The sequence below is a fragment of the Stegodyphus dumicola genome, chromosome 8 (assembly GCF_044657685.1).
Source record: "Stegodyphus dumicola isolate Sdum_Otavi_A_Nest chromosome 8, ASM4465768v1".
Taxonomy (NCBI): Eukaryota; Metazoa; Arthropoda; class Arachnida; order Araneae; family Eresidae; genus Stegodyphus; species Stegodyphus dumicola.
The window spans coordinates 154,819,832-154,842,824 of record NC_140775.1 but is presented as its reverse complement, the minus strand read 5'-3'; the positions used below and the strand labels follow the sequence as shown (position 1 = coordinate 154,842,824).

At 31.4% G+C, this 22,993-nt stretch overlaps 1 protein-coding gene and 1 non-coding gene across 2 annotated transcripts in view; one reads left to right on the top strand and one right to left on the bottom strand.

The window, feature by feature from the left end:
• LOC118183870 (ecdysone-induced protein 78C-like) overlaps positions 1–22,993 on the bottom strand; it is a 184,343-nt gene that overhangs the window by 33,598 nt on the left and 127,752 nt on the right. The window lies entirely within an intron of this gene.
• On the top strand, positions 670–790 carry LOC118183871 (U5 spliceosomal RNA). Its single transcript, XR_004757308.1, has one exon. It is a non-coding gene; the product is annotated as a U5 spliceosomal RNA (small nuclear RNA).

Sequence of the window (22,993 nt, the reverse complement as noted above, 5' to 3'; positions counted from 1 at the left end):
ATAATTTTAACAAAGTGCGTATTATCGTTTGGCGTTATTATCGCTCAAAAAAACAGATGCCAAATTAAAAACGCTCCAATATACAAATTCAATTATAGCTTAGAAAATTTTGAATAAAAAACTTTAATTTTTTTGCAGGTGTGCCTATAAATACATCTACTCTAAAATGGTGTTAAAATTTTTGTAGGTTATAATACAAATTTTTTCGAAAAATTTATAAAAATTATTTTTAAAATACATATTTTTAAAATAAATACATATTTTAAAAAATACATATTTTAAAATACATATTTTAAAAATAAATCATAAAAAATTGGTGAATGTTATTTGGAATGTACCTAAATTTCGATCTGTGAAAGAAGGAATCAAATAAGTGTAATACAAAAAGAGATATTAATAAATACACACACCATATTGAATTAACATTGAAGAGCTAAACTTTTGAGAGCTAATTTTTTAAAAACTACTCGTGCGATTATTACAAAATTTGGCAGTTTGGCATAACTTGAGTCGTAGAATCGAAATATGGAAGAAAATTGGCATGACATTTCAGAAAAAGTCCGATTTTGTGACAAAAATGCCTATATTAGAACAATGCTATATATATATATATATATATATAATACATATCTTAAGTCGCGCTTTCGAGACATGGACAACGAAATTTGAATTTCGTCAATCGGCTCAGTAGAACAACGAGTTAATCTTTCGACTTTTACTAAAGATTACCGTGGAGAGGATTCCTTTACTGAATTATTTGAAATTTTACTTATGAGGAATAATTACGTAGCAAGTCCTTTATCTTCGGGTGATCCTCAGTAAAACTCTATCATGGTACCCACACATAACATCTATCCTTAATAAGTTTCGAGTTAGTAAAGTCACACTTCACCTCTTAATTTCTCGAAACAGTGTACTTTCAATAGACAGCAAGTTGCTTATTTATAAAACCGTATTGCGTCTCATACTATGCTACGCCTGCCCGGTCTGGGCATATTCATGTAAATTTTATAGAAAAAAAATTGCAACAGGCACAAAATTGTGTCCTAAGACAGATTACCAATTCGCCCTGGTACGTTCGAAATCAAAAATTACATGAAGAATTGGGTATAGAACAACTTAAGAGTTTTTACTGCCGGCTCGCCCGGAACTTTTATGCCAATCTTGTTAATATCAACAACCCAGTTATAAGGATTTACGATTACGACTTTAATGACCCATAATAATAAACGGCCTAAGGCCATACTTAGTATAACTTACTTAATCTAATACGTACCTCTTAACATTGTGTTATAGATTTAAGGTTTAATTATTATTAGTGCACCAAGAAACTCACACTACCTTGCCTATTATTTATACGAATGTTTTTTCTGCATCGGACTATAGCCAGCCCATTCCTCCGTTCTTGGCCTTCCCAAATAGCACTTCAGGTCTATTGAAACTTGACACACACTTTAATCTTTTTAGAAATTTATCTTTTAATTTATCTCTTATCTTATTTCTACTCCTATAATTTAAAAAATGTTAAAAACATGATTTAATTATATATATATAAATTCTAAATATATACTAGTTACTCATGACAGTATTCGAAATAACATATCTGTTCTACAAGGGGTAGGGTGTTGTGGTTCTACTGGGACCCAGGCACCCTGGTGCTACACCGTTTTCCCAGTGCGTCAGTAGAACGGGAGATATAAAACTGTCCTTTTTTTTTTTTTTTTTTTTTGTGTGTGTGTGTGTGTGTGTGTGTGCAGTGTACGTTTATGCAAATATGAACTCATACATCCATACACAGATGCATACATACATTTCTGAATCCGGTCCCGATAAGAGAAGAGTACACAAAAAGGCTTGACATATCATATCCTCGAAATGGATGTAAATCTAGTAAAGGTATCTTGCCCGATGTGTTTTGATATGAATTAGAAGCATCTCTCACTGTTGTCTGTCAGTCCTTGAATAGCCACTTCAATGTCATTTTTCCCCTCCGGCTTGCCTCGTAACCATGATAACAACTGAGCAAGAGAGTCGAGTACACTTCCCCCCCCCCCGCTTCATTTTCACTTAACGTGTTTCGCCTCGTAAAAAACCGCACAAATGGAGAAAGATTACAATTTCAAATTAGGAGAAGATAAGTGCTGTAAGATAATCATAACATGTATTGCGCTGTAAATGAGGGACGGTCATATTCAAAACATCTATTTTATTGTAAAATATATAATGCGCATTATTACGTACTTGTCAAATCAGGAAAGTTTTTTATTATTATTATTTTAAATTTTTTAATGTAGTACACTGAAGCACATATACTGGAGTTTACCCAAAAGTCCTCCAGTGACAGATAATAGCTAGTAGTTTGGATGCCCAGCAAGCAGGGGCTGACTGGATAAGATCGCTGTCTGTTATATTACGTTCTATGCAACTATTTGAAAACATTAGTTAACATTTCCGTTGATGTTTTTAATTTAATTGCATACTCTATATAAAATTTTGCTGCCATTTTAAAACTCTGAAAGGGAATCAGAAAAATCCGAAGTTTTTTTATACTTTTTAACAGTGATAAAATTTTTAGAAATCAAAATGTCATGTTAACCAAGGCTATTAACGGTGGCACGTATTTCTGCATGTGTAACATAATATTATTTGTAATAAAAATGCAGTAATGAAAACTGATAGGTCCACACAAAAATTTCTGAAAGTGTACACTTAATAATATCATAATTATAAGTGATAAAAAATGCCCTTAATGATATTTATTCTCATATTACCAAAATATTTCTGAACAATAGCATTTTTATTGGTGTGATTTCCGAGATATTTATTTCGTATCTCATTTACTAACTCCTAACATAATTAAAAAATATGTAATTCATATTTCGTCACTAAAGTTTCTCGATTTCTTCCCAATTAAGCAGGAATAACATATCTCATTAAAGTTTTCTTGCTAGTTTTTCTGTTTTTGCTTGTTTAGACTGTCTCGATTTTCGTCCCTTTATTTTGTTTAGGCATTTCTCTCTTTCTCAGCATTTAAATACTCGTTCATTGCCTTTCTTACTTTCCCTACAGCCCAATTTAATATTTTCACAAGTTTTAAGTCTCTGATAGCTGATTAATGTCATCCATATTTCGATATATTTTGATTACAAGGCTATTTCAAATGACAAATGAAAAGACACAACAGAGAAATGAAATTTACGACCAGCTGTATAAATAAACAAAGACTACCTCAATTCGATTATAAATTGGCAGCTTGAGGAAAGCTTAAAATTTCTCTTTCACACGCAAGTTTAAACTATAGGATAAGAATTTAGTATATGCGTAGCCAAGAACAAAGACGTGCAATATTTCAAACAGATATTCAAAACAACGAGAAAAAAAAATCTGAAAGGTTTCAGATTTTAAATTACGTCCAAAGGGGCGTTTTTTTAACGTTTTGTGTGTTACTTTTATTTATTAAGTATCATGTTCTTAGCACTTAAACAATAAATTTCAGTTCAATAGCAATGTCGCAAAATAATTTTAAAATGAGCGTATCTTTAGAATTTCCGATACACAGTTCCGCGCGCTAGAGATTAAAAGGTTCCTCCCCCCCGCAGAGTGTTGCCATTGCTAGCTTTTGAATCGTCGAGTTTGTTACTCAAGAATTTTAAGTTTTACAAAATATGAAATCGATAATAAAACAAATTCCAAATTTCAAATTTGGTCCTTCACATGCCCATATTCGTAGGAGTATTTACGTCATTCAAAATTCGATGGCTCTATGTACCGTTGTTTTATCACAATGCGAGAAATATACATACATTTATGCAGATTTTTTATTATTTAATTTCTTCAAATATAATGCAGGACTCTTAACATTTGGTGGCAACAGTTTGAAAAGTGATTGGCCGTTTACAGTGATTCAACGCAAAATCGCAAAACGAAAACAATAGTCCTTCAGGTACAAAGACCCTTTGGACTAATAATTTTAAAAGTGACCAATTGTATAGAAATAGATTTTCTAACGTATTCTAGGAATTCAAAAACGGTTATTTATATTTGGAATAGGAAAGCTCGAGCTTCTGCATCGTTCTTTACAAATCAGAAGGGAGGAGTAACGTTTATATGGGAAATTACAGCAATTTTCATTTGAAATGGGGATTTCTATTTGCAACAATTTCACGTTTTGAAAAATGATTTTCTATACATAAGAATTTCTTTCCTTAATTTCTTCAAGTAATACTTCTTTACAAAATACACTTAATATTTCAATTTTAGAAGCATCTTGAAACTAAATTTACAGATGGATTTGAGACAATATAGACAACAAAACGAACTGGAATTTCTGATAACAAAATCAATTTAACTACAAGTACTGAAACCGAAATTTTCTGTACACAATTTAAAAATATTTTTCCAGAGAAAAAGCAGCGCATTACTATTTCTTTCAAATGCCCTCTTGTTTGCAAGAATTAGATCGTTATTTTTTACATATGCACTCTTGTTTGTAAGAATCACATCGCTATCACTATTTGACACTGTAGCATATCCTTCATACATATGTACTAGTTGACGAAAAATCATGTTTCCGAAAAAAAGAAAAAAGTCTTCCAATAACATGCAGTACATAACTTTAATTTCATATGTGTAACCCATGATGAAACATAAATAAAGAAAAACTGAAATAGAATGTTAGCATTAATCTTCATTCCCAAAATTTTAATCAACAGCAGGGCACAAAACAGATTTCACAGAAACCTAAAAGCACAATTAATATAAAAAATAGTATTATTGTATTCCCTTTAAGATGTATTAAAAAATAAGCACGTTACGTAGTAATAGGAATTTTCAGTAAAAATTTCAAACCTTTCCAATGAAAACACACAAGCACAGAAACTATTATAACTAACGAAAACATAGCAACTATTATTATTTTGAAATATGATGCATTTAACATTTTTCTTTTTCGTACTACTTTAAACATTGCTTTTTGGACATAAATGATTGATTATTTAAAGCGAAAACGAGAACTATAGACCTAGGAAGGGTGTCCTTTTCGGAAGACTTGTAAGGATCTTAAGTTTTACTAACGTTTATTTTATTTTAAATCTTTACTATCACTTCTTATTTTCTACTTCCGGCCAGAATTAAAAGCTTTAACTTATTTATGCAAATTTGTCTTGCGAACGCCAAGTACTTAAGTTGTGGCTTTTTGCCAAGCAAGAGAGAGGAAGGAGTTAGTAGAAGCAGGCCGCTTGCCTTAGCAGTTTTACTCGGTTGCTGGTTGCCTTAAAGGCCAGAGGTTTAATCCTCTTGATAATTTTAAACGTATCGTAGTGTTAACAGTTCTCTGTACTACATACGGCCTTTCTGTTAATATACGGCCAATCTTCGAGTAGACACTTGTTTATTAATCCAAAGTTAGTTTAGTTAGAATTTAGTTAATATTTTTATATTCTTACGTTCAGACCACGAGTGGTTGGTCTCTGTATTCCGAAGTCCGGAAATCTTTGTAAAGAGAGAAAAAATAAAGGGTTTTGTATACCTTTCCTGTGTATCTTGTCTACTTCCCACATTTATTGAACATAGCTTTAGTAAGCTCCCTGTTCCGAGTCATCACATTGAATGCTCCCCAAGCAAGTAAGGAGGAACACTGAACCTGATAGACTTCTTAACGGATACTGGCTAGTAGTAGGATGAGCCAGCGATCTCAAATTGCATGGGAACCTAATGCGCGATAACGCATCTGACGGCCTAGTGTTTTCTTTACTACACATTTATCAAAACATACATAAACAGTAATAAAATGACAAAAGAACATTCTTTTTCTTCTGTCTGAAATCTAAAGGTTGGCATTTTGTAAGAATTTTTTGTTGGTTACACTTTGTAATTTACAGGTAAACATTAAATTTTGAGACTGACATTTATTTCAAATAATGTTAATACATTGAATTAACCACTACTTAAAAAAAAATTAGGAAAACTTCCCAATAGGGACAAAACTTGAAAATCAATCACGGCAATTCTATTCTGTTCCTTTTAATTATTAAATTTTACGTACATTTGTACATAAATAATTATAAACGTCTTTAATCCTTATTACAAAGCCTTACGGTGTCTCGATTTTGATAAAGTTTGTTACCTTAAAGAAAAATTGCTAGTAACTATCATTAATAGATATTGTAGATGCTCATCAGTCAATCTAGTGCTTTCTTTATTACACTTATCAGCTTTCAATTTCAAAAAACACTGTTCAATATATATTCCTTTTGACTCCTGATTTTGATTTGTCGTCGTCCCCTTTCTAAAATCTATACTGCGTTGTTTGAAAAACTAATCCATTATGTCATCTGCAATGCGGTAATCTCTTGTCCAATCCAAGTCCAGTATTTAAACAACGAATTCAATTCTATAAATGCCACTGCTATTATTGGGCAACATTTTTTTTTTCCCTGTCTTGCTCTCGCTGTACAAATCCACGTTGCTCAGTCCTCAGCTTCAACTATTGTCTAATGATGTGATCCATATCGCAAATGTGTGGAAGATGCTTGTCGCACCTAAAGTGATGTGTGAACATGCTTATGCTTGTTAAGAATGTCGATGAATATATTGAGATTTTTTGGTACGTCTGTCTCCGTTATATCATCTTATGAGTCTACGCTATCTTCAAATCCTCAAGGTCATATACACAAAATTATCACACATATGTATTTCTCCAAAAAGGCGATTATTCTTACTAAAAAAATTCGTAACTGAGGGTATTTATCTTTTGACAAGTATGAATAAAATTAATTATATTTACACCTTTAAATTTTTTAGTAAAATTTACATTACACTGTAATTAATTATCTCCATTTGCAAATTTTCAGAGACATTACTCACGGTGGTTTTTGGTAAAAAAAATAATGTAAAACTAGAACTCCAAATCATTAAAATCCTAATTTTTTGCACTCCAAGTCATTAAAATCCTAATTTTTTCAAACACTTGCCATAACATTGGTAATTAATTAACGGAAAATTGCATTCGCGGGCCGTGTAAAACTGCTTCGAAGGCTGCATGCAGCCCAGTTTCAGACCACTGGGATAAAGCATGAAAACACCCATGCAGCCAGCCCTTTCCTCGTAATTCCAAATCCGAGTCGAACAAAAAGTGTTTGGTTGCCTCATTCCATTCGGTCACTGGTGGATTTACGTTTTTTTAAAATTCTATTTCTAAATTAAATAAAATTAAAATTAATGAATCCCATTACATCAGTTTTGGTAAGTATTACATAATGGGTAAATTAGCATAGACAAAATAATTATGAATGTGACTGTAAGTATGCTGTCCATTAATCTAACTGCTACAATGTGCTAATTAAAGACGAGATTAAGCAACATTTGCGTTGAGTGAACGTAATTAAGAAAATAAAAGGACTAATTCTTTATTTTTAGGTTACTTTTTGTTCAAGCTTTTGATGAGCTTCATTTTTTTTTTAATATCACCTGGTGTAATTATTACACTCAAAATTTATATTACTTTTAAGTACAGAGTACATTTTGTAGTTTCTGTACGATTTGCTTAAGGTTTTCAGCTATTTACACAAAGATGCGCAAGGCTGCTATATCTTGAAAACTGCCATCATCACTCAGTTACAGTATTAATTAAATTTTCTGAAAATTTTCTCGAATTAATTTGAAAAATTAGGCAAATAAATAAGAACAAAAGGAAAAAAATACTAGTCAGGAGCAATAAGATTAAATTACAAACTGAATGCAAAATAATTAATTACAAAAAATTTAATTCATATAACTTCCACTTAAAAAATATACTCCCGTCGAAATTTTTTCTTATTAATATAATACTTTCTTTACGCTGATTGTGGATTTGAGTTTTCAGAATTTTTGCACCTTTTTTTAAAACATTAAAATATTACAATAATTAAGGCGACTTCTTTTCCTTCAATTTTCCTAGGATTTTACAATTTGTCACAATATTTAATATTCAGATGTATACACTGTGTTATCCTAAATACAATAAGATAGCCCTGTTTTACAAGAAACACATTAGATCTTTTATTAGAAGGAAAAGGAAGTGCTTGCTTAAAATGCCCTGGCGTATGTAAGTTTGATATGCTGGAGATATTCTAAAAAATAGTTACATAGTCTTAACATATTTGGCCAAAACCAGACAACTTCTTTTTTTTAACCATAAGAGTTAAGTAAGATATAAATTATCGTAATAATGTATTTTGAGTGTTTCGTTGCATATGTAAGACACATATAATTTCCAGAAGAGTATTTTAAAGGTAAGAGAACATCTCATATCTTGCGGTTAAATGCCCTTCAGAATCCGTTTATGTAACCTGAGTAACCAACCAAAAGTAGTTAATAAAACGGTTAATGCATACAAAAGCTGAATTTGAAAATAAGAATTTTTTGGTTAATTATCTCTAATGAAGTAAACAAGCATCTTTAAAGGCCAAAAGCAACTAAGAAATCCTGTTTAAAAAAAAAAAAAAAAAAAAAAAAAAAAACCGCCTCTGAACATGAACTGATATTATGGTAATCTCACATCAACAGCGAAAATTAATATTTCCGGAACATTGAACAAAATCATATAAAGAATAAAATTATTCAGCATTGCGATTTTTTCAGGAAATTAATACATGGCAAGACTTAAGAAAACTCCAGTTACATGTCACAATATTTTCTAATTTCGTTTTCAGTTGACATCAGATTTATCCGTTAACTTGTTCATAGAATAATAATCAGATATACAGAGTAAAGAAATTTTTCATTTAAGTGGATTTCTGAAAATTCAAAGTAGCATTAAAAATGGTACGCTTGTATTTTTTTCCTAAAATGTATCTTTTGGATTAAAAAGTAAAATGTAATTTCATCAGACGTAATAATAATGCAGTTTATATTGTGTTCATTGATAACTCCTGAATTTCGTATGTGGTTCTTGGCCATTTATGTCGGGCGATGTGGCCCAAGGCCTAATGTGGGTCATACAGGCTAGATGCTTAGAAAGACTGAGGCTTATGAACACTCCAGCCATAGATAGCTGATTAAGATTTTCAATGTGGCAATAATATTACATACCTTAAATGTCAACAAGAAGATTGAAGATCAACAAAAGGAAAGAAGAAAGATCACTTCAAGGAGATAATATCATCAAAATGTAATATTAATAGTGGAATATGTTTTACGATTGCATTTTTAGAAACTGTGCACAGAAAATGCTAAAACAAATTGAAGAGTTCACAAAAAAAAAAAAAAAAAAAAGTTTTCTCAAAAAGATTTAAAACACACTTAACAGATCAAATAAAAAATGGGCATTATGAAAAGCTCGCCACAAATATGTCAACAATAAGAAAATGGACTGCAGGTAAAGCAATGTGCATCTTTCATATTTCATACATCAACGGTATAGCGTAAGACATGAGGAGACTGCTATTTTCATCTTATCAAAGAAGTAGGTTATAAAGCTAGGAAGAGGGAAAAACACGACATGTTATTCTTAACGTAATTATCCTCAACCATTCTTCGCTGATGGACACGAATTAACTACGTGGGATAATAGACCTCATAATCGGCGTTAGATTAGAAAAGATCAGCTTAAAGAGAACCTCTTGATTCCCGAACAGAAAAACATCCTCGAAAGAAAAATTATCAGAGTAGCTAAGCAAAAGTCTGTTACAAATATAACACTGGATGTGTAGGGAATTAAAAATAAGGAAAGGATAAAAACTCATATGAAACAAGCGCAGTGAGAAAAGGCACTATGCCTGAAACACGATGTCTAGTTGAAGAGTCCATGGACAACTAGACATCGTTTAGATTTTGCTGTTCCTATTTTGCTATGAATGAAATTTAAAATTAAAACGAAAAAAATTCATTTAAGATAAGGTTAAACAAATACAAAATTTAAAAAAATAAATTATATTTAAAAAAAAATTCTGTAAATTACATGGTTAAAATTAAATGCACTGAAATTTAAAAAATAACTTTTTAGCTATCAGAATATTGTTTGTGATATGCGGGTAATATATAATCATCATGCTGTAATCAATGTTCATTATAAATTAAAATTGTCAAACAGAAATTTAAGCGACCTGAATGCAATCATTCTTATCATTATATCTTATCACCATTTGCTTTTTGAAATTCTGACAATGTCTTGACATTATTCGTTTACTGGAGTTCCATTATTTTATTTTTAGACATACGAAATTAAGAATATTAAGATAAATAAAAATGTTTTAAAAATGTTTTAGTGCATTTGATCAAAAGTGTATAATTTGAAAAGGTTGTCTTATACATTTTTTATTTTACAAGTTATATGATTGTAGAAAAGTAACAAAGAAACCAATACCTTTGAGACGCAAGAAAGTTATTCTTTCTGACTTACGAAAGGAATATATTCAGTCTATTTAAATTTATGCTTGATTTAGAAATCCGATCACATCTTCATTTAAAATTATGAACCTGCTAGCAGCGAGGGATTTAAATCGTTTGTTATATAAAACCCCATCAATTATTAGTTACTATATATAGGTAAAAACACCTAAAAGTTTTTGGAAAACTGCCAAAATTCGGCAAATTACGCTTGAAATTCTGAAAATTCAAACAGTTAGAGAAACAAATGCAGATTTAATTCAAATACACTGAGAAACGAAATGAAATAAAACCGTTGGAAATTCCGAAAAACATTCACTTGGATGACAATTTCTCGCTTAGTGGGCGGTTCCCGTAGTGTGAATCGTGAAAAGTTTTAAAGTAAGGTTCTAGTTTCTTATTATAGTACAATTAGAGATATCTATATCGATAATTGCGAATTAATTTACAAATATTATTTAACTGCTGATAATTATGTTTCTTTATTTTTATTTTACTATTACAATATTTTCTTTTATGACTTACCTTTTACTCCCTCTTTTTTCGTAGCAGTCAGCTATAAATAACTACTATGTAAATGCAGGAGTAAAAAAAATAAAAAGTCTTAGAAATACTGCTATATCCAACGGTGTACATATTAAAATACTGAGATAACTAGCTTGACTTATCTGTAAGAAAAATTTAATATTTAATAAAAAATATTTATAACGAATTGAGAAAAAACTCCTGTAGAATACTGTATTTTCATTGCAAGTACATGCGTTTGAGAAATTTACAAAAAAATTGGGACCGCAGCAGAATGCCAAAAATTAATTTCAAGATTTGACATGAAGAAACAGGAAAACAAACAAAAAAGTAAAAACTGAAAGGTATTAATAAGAACTGCAGGAATTTTGCTAATAAGACGGATTATTATTATTTAAGTAAAATTTGTTTTAATAATGATGAAAGCAGCATAAAATCTCCAAAACATTTTCTTTCAGGAAAATATGTTTATTTCGCATACAATGAACATGAGAATACAACATGTTTCCCCCCTTCACAAAACACATTAAAATACAGAAATATTTTTATTTCTTGCAAAAAATCATTAGGTGACAGGGAAAATTATACATAGCATTGTTCTTGAAATGACCGGCAGTATATAACATAACAAATTACAACGCAAACATAGTTAAACTGTATACAGTTCTTCAAGTCTATGTAATTAAGAAGCGTCTGCTCATTTTTCAATGCATACCAAGAGGGAAATCGTCATATGTTGCATTAAACTTCTAAAGGTTACACCGTATTTACTTAGTACTTTATATAATGAGTTTAAAATTGTAAACGTAAATATGAGATGAATTATTATTATCAGAGCATTAATCGGAAAGCATGAATAGTATCGCATCAAAAGTGGAATGCGATACTATTCATGCTTTCCGATTAATGCTGTAAGTGGTTTGTTCCTTTAACAATCTTAGATTTGCCTCACTAAAAAAAGGCATATTACTTAAAATGCCATTAAATTTCAGCAACTCAGATCTCGTAGCCTTTATTTTCCGCAAACTACACAAGCAGCTTTTATTGAAAATACAAAAAAAAAAAAAAAAAAAAAAAAAAGAGTTTTTGAAATTCTGCAGTTTTTAAGGTCTAGTTTCTGATGAGCCAGATTTAGACTTTATTAGGCCCTAAGCTATTTGAGATATGGGGCTCTTTATAAGTCTGTTATAATATATTTTAATTTTTGGGGGGCCCCCAGAAATTGGGGCCCTAAGCTAGCTTGTATAGCTTATGCGTAAATCCGACCATGGTTTTAAGTCTACGGTCTAGTCTTTTTTCTATAATTATTATTTATGACTGCAAACTTAAAATATCTGCACTTGTTCACATTGTTATGTTTTAAATTTTCAACAATTTCACCGAAACTTTAGTAAGTGCTGTCCAAGCTATTCTTTGTTTAAACATGTATTACATTTGTATACATCTATATCCTAAAACGTAAAATTCAAAGTATCTATCATAAAAGCTTAGTCTTTGTAACTTAAAAACTAACATATTTTTCTCCAGTTATGCAAAATAAAACACATTCTTTTAAAAGGAACGTGCCGTTTTTAAAATATTCAGAAAACAACCAAAAATGATCATAAAACAAATATTTACTTCTTCAAATGATTTTGTACATTTCCTCCTTTCAGAAGAGATATTTGGTAGTGCTTGTCGGAAAATTATAGAATCTAGAAAGTTAGTTTCTTAAATTATCTTCATGTGGGGGGAGGACTATTCGGAAGAATTTAACACTTTCAAATAAATACATCTCAAAATGCGTTATGATTTGGGATTGGAATGAAATGCAATGATCGTTTATCGTTTCTTTAATTATTATATTTTAGTAATAACAGCTAAGCTTGATTTTTCCTCCTTGGTAATGACCTCTATTTGGCTTTAACATCGGTTTCTTACTACACGGGTAATAGAAAAAAGTCTGACTCCCTCCCTAACTTTAGGGCCCTGCTAAATGAAAAACACTGTTGTCCTTGAATTTTAAATAAACGACATTCAGTCCAACTATGACAAACGGTAACACATTACCAGTCAATGTGTGATGAAACGAGGGAGAGCAATGGGGGACAGCAGTATAGGAGTGAAAGAAACGCGCCCTTGTTTCAGGGTTAGATATTCGTAATTGACTCTGAAGCCCCGCCAATGCAGGTTTGTTTCGAGGTGAATACGCCCGTCAACTCAAATCCTCCACCTGCCCATTTCCTTCAGACTGGCTTCTATTTAGAGAGCATCGCCTTTCCCGAATGGAAAAACAGATCCATGTTTCCTTGTACCTATCAGACCCACGGGTGTATTCGTCTTTTTCCTCCTTATTATTATTTTTTTTTTTCTTTCAGAAATTTCAACGGTTTGCGTTGTATAGGTGAAGCACTTCTTTCTTTCTGCTATACTGGGTTCGATGACAAGACATACTTGACCTACTGCCTTTAAGGTCTAACTTAACTCGAATAATCTTTTGCTCTTCCAAAACTGTGATTGCAAAGAGAGATTTTATTTACAGAATAAAAAGAAGTAAAACGAAAGGAAACTGGAGCAACAAGAGCACAATTTGCACGACAACATGCTCTGGATGGAATGTAGAAAGTGTGGTTAAATTTGTTGATGTCATAATTGCAGGTGAGACATCGTTGGATCCAAAGATAGCACTCATTCGGCTATTAAAACGTTTCCACAGCGCAGTAACTTAACCTCAAGTTGACGTCACGCACTGGAATGGTTTCAGTTGTTCTGTTCTTGGCTTAACCGTGCAATGCAGCTACGAAATCTAACCCTGAAATTCTATGTTTGACCCAGACATAGTCAGCCGGCAAAAGAATTCAGCCTAAAATAAGGATCCGAATAATTGTTGTAAAGGTTAACGTTTGGTAGTCTCCTTTGTTCATCTCTGGAGCCGGTTCAAGAATCCTGAAAGCAGATCGTTAATCTTTTTGTCGTCTGCAGAAGAGAAGTACGTATACCCTGATGAAAACGCGTGTGATAATGAATAATTCGTCACACTCCCCTCACGTGCTCCGCGGCGATTCGTTATTACTTTGTTTCGAAGAGAGTCGATTTCCCGCCCTCTCGAACAGATCTTTGACCCGGAGGACATCATTTGTTTAAAATCTGCACCCATGAACGCCGCGATCAGAATTTCGGTAATGACTTTTGCGGCCTGTCATGGACCTCATGGAATAAAGAGAATTAATTGTATTGTACGAGTGGATGACTTCGGGGAAGGGGGAATCAGTTACTGGCGGCGTTCTCTCTCTGCATATGAGAGGTAAATTTTATACATCGAACTAAGCGGTAGACGACCGCATATTATCAACAGTAACCGAGTTGGATGGCAGCAGTTAACGACAAATGTGAAGAATGGAATAAAAAAGAACGGGTAGAGATGGATTCATTTACTATGTATTCATAATTACTGAAGGCACTGGGCAAACATAAATTAAACCAAACGAGGTTTACTCCTTAAATGTCTCAAACACAGGAAAAGTCAGCAAAAAAGAAGTTAAGAAAACGCAGAAACAGAGTTTTGATCTGATTTTGTTTGAAACATTTTGTTTTCTATGGTTTTTTAGCAAGAATATAATACACAACGATCAAACATATAAAATATGTACTGGGTGCTTATGTTATCGATATGATTCTGGTCAACAAAAGAGTTATTAATTAACTTTTTAGGCAGTTAAAAGTAATATACTATTTTTCGATAGGGCAGGGAATCGCGCATTTACCATCGGTTGCTTAATAATCAAACGTATATCATTTTTAAATACAATAGTTTTAATATTATTATCTTGTTTGGTTGCTACCATCATATGAATAGATAATGCTATGACCTTAAATTTTGTGTCACTTTCCAGGTAATCGTCGATTTTCGTGGTTTTCCCCATGTGTAACGTGTATACAAGCCAGTTTCCTTTAGAAAGGTCCTCCACTAAGGCTTCCTTTCCTTTAGGCAGGTAATCGTCGACCAGCTAAGCTCTAAGTGGGCTTTATGTTGTTATCCATTAACAGGAGCCCAGGACCAACTACTCCCCTTTAAAGGCGAACATAGGGATCTAAGATCTTTCTATACCTCATAGCAATCAGGAAGCCTTTATCAAACACATGCAGGGGTGTTCAGTCATCTACCATAATGCCATATGCTTGCCCTATCTTATGAAGCCTTTAGCCAACTGTAGACCATCAAATTCGGTTTCATGCAAACTTAACAAAAGTTGCATGCAAAATACAATACTATTAAGCGAGATAAATGATTAGGCATAAAGTAAGCATACCATTTACTGAGGAACATAAAGCTGAACTATTGAGCGAGTTCCAATTAAAAAATAAAATTATGTTCACGTAAAAGTGAAAGAATGATCCTTAAATATGGATGTATAAAATACTACTCATACAATGGCAGCAACAGTGTACGTAACAAAATGGCAGCAACAGTGTACATAACAAAATGGCAGCAACAGTGTACGTAACAAAATGGCAGCAACAGTGTACGACCAGTGGTAAAGAAATCGTATAAAATTCTCACTAAATTTTAATAAGATTTTGAAGTTGATATGATGTAGCATGGTAATTCAAAACTTGCCAAATTTTGATACATTTGAATGCATTATTTTCAAAACACGTTTATGTAATAGATAAAGAAATTGTAATCCATTCTTTGCACAGTCTTACCGAGGATAGTAGGAATTCTTTAGAAAATCCTTTAGATATATAAAAATTACAACTGGATAAATAGGATCTGATGCCCATTCTCTATCAGTTAGTAGGGGGGATATATACTCTGTTTCTTCGTTTATTGATAACTCTTATACATAAATAAAACAGTTATACTCTGTTTCTTCGTTTATTGATAACTCTTAGAGTAATGAAAGAGTTATCGATGAAAAAAAATATTTGCATCAAGCTTCCCCCATGATCAGATATAGAAAACTTTGAGGAAAGTGAGATGGTTTCCCTCTCCGACCTCCTGAAGGGAAACGGGATTAAAAATAGACGCAGATCATGTTTTTCATCAAGTCAGAGGACAGCGACCGATTTTATCCCCTCTTTTAATCTTATCTCGGAATTCGCCGTTATGGAAGCTCTTGAAAAGAGGCGGAATGTCAATAAGGGAAGGTAATGCGAATCGATAAGTGAAAGTCAACAATACTTGCACAAGAATGAAAAAAAAAAATAAAAAATAAAATAAATACACTGATCCGTCTTTTCTTCTTGGAAGTTGGAGATATTTTTCTGCGTGTTTATTATCACTTACATATCACATTTATAGCACAATGCATAACATGCCTCTTTATCTTGGATTAAAACTATTTGAAAATCTAACCATGTAAAAATAACATTCAATTATCTGCACTCCAAATATCGGAAAATCTAGTTATATAGATTGTTTGTTCTTTCCGGGTAAATAGCTCTCGTATGCTTTGTCTTAATCACTTAATGAATTGTCTGTCTAGGCTAAATAAAATCATGCTCGATGATTATTTATTCCTTTATTTGAGTTTTTCTTTTATTTGTGAAATTTTATTTATTTATGTAAATAATTTTATTTATTTATTTAAATAAAATACAAAATAAAGCAACGCGGTTAAAAGCTATTTAATTAATTGAAATGAATATTATGATGTGTATTTGGTTTATTGTTTGGAAAACATCTAACCTATAAACATTAATGACAAATTCTTTACGCCTTTTTACGGTTTTTAACTCTAATTAGGACGATAACATAAGTGTTGCATTGTTAAGTATGTTATTTTAATTAAAAATTTAAATACATTAGTTTAATTTTAAATAGGCTAGATTATTAGCATATAGCAAAACACTCGATTATATCTTTATGGAGCAAAGGGATGCTTTTGTGAAGCACTTTTTACGGAAAACCAGCTGCTCTTTCATGTTGTTATACGAAAAACCACGTACAGATTCTTCGCACGAGAGATCGCTACAACGTTCACAATTCCTTTTTGATTCCTAATTTGGTAACACTAATGAAGGTTGGAACTTTTGATTTGAACCGTCTGTGTGATGCCTTGGAAGAAAATGTTCGATGTTTGCTTATGTTTGATAATTATAATAATTATGCTGATATTTGATAATTTTATTTAAATTCGTAGATTAAGTAATTTACACTGATGAGCACAGATTTATGTGACTATAATGTTTGTCTGCGTCATTAAAAATACGTATATGTTCAGCAGGTCTTACAAGTTCCTTTCGAAATACAAGTTTAGGATTTAAAAAACTTAGGATTTAAAAAACACACTAAGCACAAGATAACGTTTTTGAGAAATAGCAAGCTGAGTTTTGCAACACCACAAAATGCACCCATGCATTTAATCCGATAGCATGGAATTGAACCCGTGCCAAATTCCTGCATTCAGCGTTCTTAAACCTCTAATTTTAGATGAACAGAAAAAAAACTGCATTTTGTTCAACGCAAATAATTTTTCCATTTTGACCAAAATAAGAAAGTTAAGCAAAAATAAGAAGGGTTATGCGTTTAGCTTTTACACGGTTGTTATGTTTTGATTTGATTTTTCGGTTTGTCTGGTTGGATCAAACCTTAAAATTAAACTTCGATCTTCTCTATTCTTAAATAATATTCTCTATTCTAAATAAAAATTTCTTCATCCTATTTTCCTGAAGTTTTTCACACATATTTACGATGGCAATATTCCACGTGAATTTCACAAGATTCAACGGAAAATTTTTAAAATTCGATAAGGCTTCTAATTTGGTTTGAATTTTTCTCACGTACCCTTGTTTAATGGTCAAATTAATAACCATAAAAATTCAAACTTGACACCATCGAAGAGATCGTAAATTTATTTTCCAAGTGATGGTTTTCCCGGATTCCTAGAATAACCTACAGAATTTTGGAGGTTTTCCAAAAACCGCTCAATTTTTTTCATTATCGCGTTACTACTGATGGATTTCTAAATCAAAAAGATTTAATTTTTCATTATCGCATTACTAGTGATGGATTTCTGAATAAAAAAGATTTAGTCTTTTACTGTTAGCAACCCAATGATTTTAAATGATGACAGGACCAAATTTCTAAATCAAACAGAAATTTAAATTAATTGAATGTAAAATATTTTCCATCGGACAGAAAGAACTTAAAAGAAAAAAAAAAAAAATAGAAAAGAAGTACTTGTTAAGTACTTGTTCAAACGAGCTTTTGTAAATAGTTTTGCAGAAAGACTGACATCGAGAACAAATGTCTAGTACGTACACCGTATGAAATGATGATGCATGCATTTTAATTGCTATTAAACTATCAGAAATTCACATGTGCATTATACGCTTGTGTACTAACGTTATTAGAAGAAAACACGAAAATATACATTCATCAAGAGGTCCACAGAAAATAATACTTCATGATGAGCTTAAACTGCCACCGGCCGCATACCGCTGACAAGCCATCAGATGACCATCCCTCATCTGAAGAATAAGAGCACATATACACCTTTTCTTTTAGCAGGAATGATTATGTACTATCAATGATAGAGAGCAACAAACATGAGGCGATTAAAAGAATATATAATCTTTATCGATGGATCAAATATTGAACGAAATGAATATAAATTGTGTTTCTGAAACGCGATATCGAAATTATTTTCAAAATTAGAGAAAATAATAATGTAAAATTTAGAAACAGTGACCCGTTTATAATCGATAAACAATAGCAGGACTCTCTTTTTATGCAGTTTATGACAGAACAAATGTAACCGGAAAATGTTTTCAGTAGTAACGATAGCTACATGGAATTTTAGGTATTTTATCATTCAATAACGAGAATGAGATGAAAACTCCAAAACATTTCGGTAAAAGAACAGACACAAATATATGTGTCGAAACACAAATTGGTATGTGTCCTTTCCTCGTACACCAGATATTTTTATTTTATTTACTTCTTATTTTTATACATTATTTATTTATTTTGCACGCAGCAAATTAAAAAAGAAGTTACATATAACAGCATATTTGTCTTGATATGCAAGTACAAATACAAAACTATTTCTTAAAGAATTTATCAGAATTTCATTAATTTGTGAATAAAAGATATCTGCACGCCTGTAAATACCTGTAGTAAGAATGCTGAAAATAGACACTGAAGAAAAGAACAGTTTCATACTCAAGAAAAGAAACAATACTTTTACACAGGAATATTGAAGAACAGATAATAAGTGGGAGAGGGGACAGATTCATACTTAAGGAAAAAGAAAACAGATTTTTGGACAAATTGCGACATCTAGAGTTTATTGCCTTTTTGATATAATTTCAAATAGCATTCTAAACAGCAACACAATTTTTTATTTTTAATCTCTACTTTGATTATGCTGAAACAATTTATACTATTCTCCTAACAAAATCTAACAACAAATTTACCTTTCGTAATAAATTAAACAAATTACTTTTCTTGAATAACAGCCAACTTGAAAACAAAGTAATCATGTTGATTATTAAGAGTAGATAAAACGCACAGTTAGAAAAAATACAAACCATTATGCTGAGATTGATTACTTGTCAGCAATATTATCGAATGGTAGTGAAACAATGTACTCATTAACCTTCTAAGAGGTCTTGCGAAGACTCACAAATTTAGTTGAATTGCCTTACTCTTAAGATATTTACAAGCACTTCACTTACGAATAGGCACTTACCGGTAAGAACGTTTCAATTAATTCTTTCTGAACGGCATTATTAGCCTCAAGGAACGGAAAGAAAGAGTTAAAGGAAATTTGAAACCTATTCCATAATTCAAAATCGTTAAGAAATACGCGGTATTAAAATTCCTAAGTGTAAATTACGCAACATTATTAATCGGAAAGGGAAAACACGTCAATTATGATTTCTAAATGGAAAGAAGTCTCCAAACGAATGCCCGAAAAAGCTACGTAATGTTTGTAAAGTGTGAAATCATTGGTATGAAACACTCCGACGCAGAAATCAGACGCAAAGTCTTTAAATTAGCAGCAATAAGTGAAATAATAAAACACGATTTACAGCTTAAAAAAGCTAATAAATATAATGTTCTCTAACTTTTGCCGAGGCATGTGGCTCAACGCAGAACAATTTGTGTGAAAATTATTTAGTGTGAGAAAATTGGTAATACACTGTAACCCTTGATGAGGCATGGGTTTCTCTAAACGACTGCAACAAAAAAGGTCTATTTATTATCAAAAACGGGGAGGGGGGTAATGCACAGATCTGGTTCCAATAATGCAAAGAAAATTTCAGTAAGGGATTTATGATTGTCGCAGAATTCTCTACCAATAGAATATTAAAAATGAGAAAAGTGGGGGAAAATTTAAAATCAACTCAGAATACTATCATGAGAAAGTTTTACGTCTGACATTTACAGAAAAAATTCTATTTTTTATCCCGTTGACATTCAAAGAATGAAACTTCAATCAAAACAAAATCATACTTCGAAAAGTACCACAGCATTCTTTGAAAAAATGAAAACAAAATCATACTTCGAAAAGTACCACTGCATTCTTTGAAAAAATGAAGACTGATGCAGGTATTGCATAGATGTATTTTCATTTTCTGAGTATTCCTGCGACGTTTCAGCTATGGACTATTGTACCTCTGGTCAATTAGAGAGATCTTTCTAAGCGCAAACCCATCACAATTGATGGACTCTGGAAAGCAGTGAAAAAAGAATGGAAATCAATACCCATGGAAATTTAATGAAAAGCCCTTCTATCACGGAAATCAAAATGCGGAGTTACAGTCCTGAAAAAAGACTATCAAATCGAATATTTAAAAAAAAATGCTCTTTACATTTTAAACATTAATTAAACGGCTCCCAAATCATTCAAAAAATGTGCAAACACCATCTGCAACGTTTGTGTGCATCTGGCTTAGATCGATGACAGCATGTCCTTTACATAATTTTTGGCATATATATCATTAAAATAAACTGCTCTGGGCAAAAGTTAGCTAGCTATAACATGAATTTGCAATTCTTCCAAATCAACTATTGCGAGTATTTTACACATAAATGCAAGGGCGATTACGCTTTTATTGTTGAAAATTAAGAAATTATTACGAAAAACACGCAGTTGCTAAGCAAAGACTATTTTGTTCAGAAAATAAAATGCCGTATAAAAGAACATCAATGAAATTTTTAAAAAATCCATACTTTTTCATTTAATTTTTATTATGCAGACCTCCAGTGCATACGTCAGGGAACTTGGTCATTAGTATTAAAGTTTTTTTGACAGCAGTCTTTAATCAGATACGGATTTCCCTATTAAAACGATAGAGCTTTGTCAGCCGAACATCAAGCACGAGGCCATTAGAATAATATGTTGGTGGTTTGCACGCATATAAGTAATAACATATAAATTGGTAGTTTTTACAATTTTTTTTTTAACTAAAAATGACGAAAACGCATTTGTAAAGTTCTTCAAATACATATTAGTTCAACTTTTTATTTCATTACAACGGTTCAGTTGATATACCTATTTGATTTATTTTGAATATTTAGATATAGTTTAGTTTATTCAAAAAAAAAAAAAAATCTGAAATGTTTCAGATTTTAAATTACGTCGAAAGGGGCGTTTTTTAACATTTTGTGTGTTACCTTTCTTTATTAAATATCATGTTCCTCGCACTTAAACCATAAGATCCAGTGCAACAGCAATATCGCAAAATAGTTTTAAAACGAGCATATCTTTAGAATTTCCGATACAAAGACTCACGCGCTGGAGATAAAAATGTTTTTTCTGCACAACGTTGCCATTGCTCGCTTTGAAATCCTTGAGTTTGTTAATCAAAAATTCGTCAAAGTTTTAAAAAATAGGAAATCGATCATAAAACAAATTTCAAATTTCAAATTTGGTCTTCCACATGCTCATATTCGTTGGAGGATTACGTTATTCAAAATTCGATGACTCTATGTACCGTTGTTTTATCACAATACGAGAAATATACATACATTTATGCAGATTTTTCATTATTTAATTTCTTCAAATATAATGCAGGACTCTAACATTTTGTGGCAACAGTTTGAAAAGTGAACCGACATTTATGAGTCCGACGCAAAATGCCAAAACGAAACTAATAGTCCTTCGGGATTCAAATCCCTTTGGACTTAAAAAAAAAAAAAAAAAAAAAAAAAAAAAAGAAAAGAAAAGAAAAGAAAAAAAGAAACCTAACCATATGATTAAAGAAAATTCAAAAATTCAACGCATGACGCATCGTATTTTAGGATTTGCTTTAAGTAGTAGATTATTAATAATTTTTCTTCATCTTCTTGCATTCAGCTACTCAGATTAAGATACAGACTAAATGAAAATATCATGCTGCATTAAAGTAAATATCAAAAAAAAAAAAAAAAAAAAAAAAAAAATTTATCTGAGCTACTAAAATTCCTAAAATAATAATTAGAAAACTTAAATAAAAGCATTCTATTTATACAAAAGTGAATATAAAGCTAACATTAAACCTGACTTTTTTAAAATTGATTTCCATTACCCAGTACTTATTCTTTTACAATTTATAATCATGGATTACAATTATTTTTGGAAGAGCTATAATTTAATGGAATGAAAATTTTAAATTGACCCAGTGACAGTAATTTATTGTAATCTTCCTTTCAGTATTATAAGACTTAAATAATACACGTTCAAACTACATACATGCTTTTACATTTTAGTAAAATTAATATTATTAATTTAATAAAAATTTAAAGAAATTCCATCTGATGAATGCTTTCACCTAAAATAATATGCCCAGAATAATGTTATGCATACTTTCGATATGACGCTTTGAAACTCTTGATTTATGATTTTTCTGAAGATGAAGCACATAACGATTGGCGTTCGAACGCAAATATAGATTGTGTAATTCATATGAGCATAATACTGATTAGGAAAGAGAATAGTGAAAGAGAAACTGCACCTCATATTAATTTCCAAGCAATGCTATAAAATACTGCTGATGTAATAAAACTAATTAAACAGATAACGGTTTCTAGCATCAAATTTAGAAAATAGGCCTACCAGCGCCAAGCAGTTAAAGCCGTTGTCCACTGGTAGTTCGATTCAGGTTTCAAGTCCCAGTTAACGGGCTCGCT